Genomic DNA, 5000 nt, shown 5'->3' on the forward strand with positions numbered 1-5000 from the left:
CATAATGAAATAAGTAGCTTTATCATTTCATAAGAAAAAAATTAGAGAAAATATATTAATTCAGGAAAACTTGGCTTATTAGGCAAATCGGGCCTTGCATAGTAGGCAGAGAAGTGCATTCTGGGTTCTAGGTACGACATATATATATATATATATATATATATATATATATATATATATATATATATATATATATATATATATATATATATATATATATATATATATTTATATACATATAACCTAACCTAACCTATAAAGATAGGTTAGCTTAGGTTCGGTCATATATCTACGTTAGTTTTAACTCCAATAAAAAAAAATTGACCTCATACATAATGAAATGAGTATCTTTATCATTTCATAAGAAAAAAATTAGAGAAAATATATTAATTCAGGAAAACTTGGCTTATTAGGCAAATCGGGCTTTGCATAGTAGGCAGAGAAGTGCGTTCTGGCTACTACATACGACATATATATATATATATATATATATATATATATATATATATATATATATATATATATATATATATATATATATATATATATATATATATACATATATATATATATATATATATATATATATATATATATATATATATATATATATATATAACATATATATATATATATATATATATATATATATATATATATATATATATATATATATATATATATATATATATATATATATATATATATATATATATATATATATATATGTCGTACCTAGTAGCCAGAACGCACTTCTCAGTCAACTATGCAAGGCCCGATTTGCCTAATAAGCCAAGTTTTCCTGAATAAATATATTTTCTCTATTTTTTTTCTTATGAAATGATAAAACTACCCATTTCATTATGTATGAGGTCAATTTTTTTTATTGGAGTTAAAACTAACGTAGATATATGACCGAACCTAACCAACCCTACCTAACCTAACCTAACCTATCTTTATAGGTTAGGTTAGGTTAGGTAGCCGAAAAAGTTAGGTTAGGTTAGGTAGGTTAGGTTGTCGAAAAAACATTAATTCATAAAAACTTGGCTTATTAGGCATATTGGGCCTTGCATAGTAGGCTGAGAAGTGCGTCCTGGCTACTAGGTACGACATATATATATATATATATATATATATATATATATATATATATATATATATATATATATATATATTTGCCTAATAAGCCAAGTTTACATGAATTAATAAATTTCATGAATTATATATGTTGTACATAGTAGCCAGAACGTCGTACTCGGCCTACTATGCAAGGCCTGATTTGCCTAATAAGCCAAGTTTTCTTGAATTATTATATTTTCTCTATTTTTTTTCTTATGAAATGATAAAGCTACCCATTTCATTACGTATGAGGTCATTTTTTTTTAATTGGAGTTAAAATTAACAGAGATATATGACCAAACCTAACCAACCCAACCTATCTTTATAGGTTAGGTTAGGTTAGGTAGCCGAAAAAGTTAGGTTAGGTTAGGTTAGGTAGTCGAAAAATTATTAATTCATGAAAACTTGGCTTATTAGGCAAATCGGGCCTTGCATATGTGACGGTGTCCCCCCCCATCCTTATATTTCTCCCACGCCTGCTGTAAGAGTCATTTCCACTTTTCCCGAGCGTTCTCTACGTTGCGGGCAACAATTTGATATATGTGGGAGCGTGTAGTGTTCTCGCGTTGGCGAGAAATTCGTAAAAGAGGAGTATTTTGGCCTGTGGTTTAGGCCCTTTAGGACGTCAATATGGCACTGGCCCCTCTGTTTTGCCGCCAAAACTGTGTGACGTCAGTGGCACCAGATTGGTCATTGACAGTGACGTGGCACATGGAGCCAATGAAAACCGCCCCTGGCAAGTATGACGTCACGAAGGCAGGGGGGTCCAGAGATCCCGCCTCTTTGGCGCCACCAGTCTGAGACAGCACGTCAAGGTGGTCGGACGTGCGACAGGGGTCCTGTCAGGTTGACAGGATCCCCCATCTCCAGAGGATTTACGCATCACTGGCGGTCTGCCAGCACCTGTGGGCTCTTCCTTCGTTCATGTGTTGGACTGAAGAGGGAATTGACGGAATAATGAACAGCAAGTGCTCCAGGGACAGGTGCTGTGCTAGAGTGGAGTCTAGACAGTGACATCTGGGACGTCTGATAGCTTCACTAGTGATGACGTAGCGACTGGTCCGATCCTCCATGAGGGAACCAATCTGACACGACACGTCAAGGTGAACGGATGTGCGAAGGTTGGTCCTGTCAGATTTGACAGTTGTACCCCGTTCCCGTGGATTTTACGTGTCGCCCATAGTCTGCAAGTGCGCTGTGAGGTCTTCCCTTGTTCATGTGTTGGACTGAAGAGGGAATCGATGGAATATTGAGCAACTAGTGCTCCAGGGACAGGTGCTTTGCGAGAAGAAGAAGTGAAGTCTGTACAGTGACGTATGTGACGTCTGAGGCAGTTCACCCATTTTGTGACGACGTAGCGGCTGGGCAAGTCTACCGAGAAGCAGTGGGAGAAGAAAACTAATTGGGAATCAGGACACCTGCATCTGAGAAGTAGGTTGGTAGCCGAAGTTGTGAGAAGTCGACGGCCGGGAGACCGACTCCAACCCTGCAAGACGTTGTGGAGGAGCACGGACCTGCGGAGAATAGAGCACGGAGATGACGCATTTATTATGGGACGTTGATTGGGTTTCCACACACAACTTTCATCGGAGGGCAAGTCCACTTCAGTGAGGTGGAAGTAGGTGATTCTAGTTTCCCTCCCAATTCCCTTTAGTCAACTATATATTTAGCTAGAGTATCTTTCATGTCGTGAGCTAGGCTCACTAATGTCAATGTCACGGTAGGACACAGTTGTGAGAAGTGTGGCTGTAGAAAACTCTTACGGTATATATATTTGCGGTGTGTGGAGGCACCTGGAATTATTGAAGAGTTTACTGTGTTGTTGATGATTTCTTGCATGGGGACATAATATGATAACTTATGTCAGAGAATGTATACATAAGTGTACCAGTTATTGGTGTTAGGCTGTGTGCCCAGTATTTATCTTATTATTATTGATATTGATGAATTTATCTCTATATATGTATATGTTGGTGTGACGAATGACATATCCATGTGTGCAGTGAGTAATTGTGTTATCGCCTTCGAGAGGAATTATTGAATCTAAGGACAGTGCCGTGGTTAATTGCATTCATTGTAATTATTATGAAGTACAATGCATTACGCTTTTATAGTGAAATATTATGTTGATTGTTGTAGAAATGAGTTATTGAACTTGAGATCAGTGTGGTGATTCATTGCATTCTATTGCCATTATAGAAACATTGTGTTGATTACAAACATAGTGATCCCTGCGAATTTAAAGAATCAGGTGCTTCACGCCAAAGAAACAAGTACTAAGCATTCGCACGGTGAGGGGGGCCGCCCAGCTGACATTGACAGGAGTGGGTGGCCGCCCAGCTGACATTGACAGGAGAGGGGGAGTTTTGCCCTCTAGACGAGCCCCAGTTTTATGAAGAGAGAGTGACTTTCTGCATCGTACTTGATGTTTCGTTGTTGATATCTTATATAATACCTTGAAGTTTTTAAGTAAAATACAAAATACCTTTGCGTCTGTATTATCCCTCCATATATCTTGTTGCTATAGAACAGTTCCTAAGAGTGAGAGTATTAGAGACCTATACTTGCCTGTGACTAGATTTAACGAGTGAGCTCTCTGCCACTGGTACCACAATTCCACAACACCACTGATGTGTTACTGGACATGGGAAACACCAGTTGGCGACCTTGCAGTTAGTAGTAGAGCCCTTGTCGGGGCGGGCACACGGTTGGGAGAGAGCAAACTGTGTTCCAACTCATCTTTGGCTATAAGGCTGGCTGGGGATCGACTAGGATACTTTCCTGGCGAACAGTGGCACCACGAGCATTGAGTGAAGACCCGCAGGGCTACGGTGAGTAACAGTTATTGCTGGGTGGTGTCTATGTAGAGAGAGAGACACCCCGACGTTGGCGACCGTTGACAGGATATCAAGAACGGTTACTTATACTTATACTCACAACTAAGGTAAACCCCAACATTGGCAATCTTGCCAGGTGTCCGGGATAAAGATCTAGTGTGCACCATTACTCGCTTACACGACGTTCCCCGACATTGGCGACCTTGCCAGGATAAAGTACTTAGGATATCTTGTATACTGTTAGCCGGTCGGCCGGCTAACAGTACGCAAGACTTGTGATCCTGTGGTCCTGGGTTCGATCCCAGGCGACGGCGAGAAACAATGGGCAGAATTTCTTTCACCCTGTGCCCCTGTTACCTTGCAGTAAAATAAGAACCTGGGTGTTAGTCAGCTGTCACGGGCTGCTTCCTGGGGGTGGAGGCCTGGTCGAGGACCGGGGACACTAAAAAGCCCCTTGAAATCATCTCAAGATAACCTCAAGAGTTACTTGAAGGACGTTCCCCAACACATAGTAGGCAGAGAAGTGCGTTCTGGCTACTAGGTACGACATATAATATATATATATATATATATATATATATATATATATATATATATATATATATATATATATATATATATATATATATATATATTTATATATGAGAAACACATGTTTTCCCAGAATTCCCACCTCTTGTGGGGCTCTGAGTATAGCGCAGTGGGTATAAGTGCATACCTGCCATCTTGGTGGCCAGGGTTCAAGTCCCCTGGTTGGTGTTGTGTGTCTAAAAGTTCTATACTTCTAACTTGCGTGATTAGGCAAGTGTGTGCATTAAGCATGGACCACGTGTTCTCCCATATAACAAGGCTTGATGGAAAACGTCAATTGCCTCTCACTACACCATTGCCTGGAGAGGATGGGTTTTCTGGGAGTTAAATACCCCAGAATTCCCACCTCTTGTGGGGCTCTGAGTATAGTGCAGTGGGTATAAGTGTATACCTGCCATCTTGGTGGTCAGAGTTCAAGTCCCTTGGTGGGTGTTGTGTGTCTAAATGTTCGAT

Source organism: Procambarus clarkii, chromosome 47, assembly GCF_040958095.1.
Source record: "Procambarus clarkii isolate CNS0578487 chromosome 47, FALCON_Pclarkii_2.0, whole genome shotgun sequence".
Lineage (NCBI taxonomy): Eukaryota > Metazoa > Arthropoda > Malacostraca > Decapoda > Cambaridae > Procambarus > Procambarus clarkii.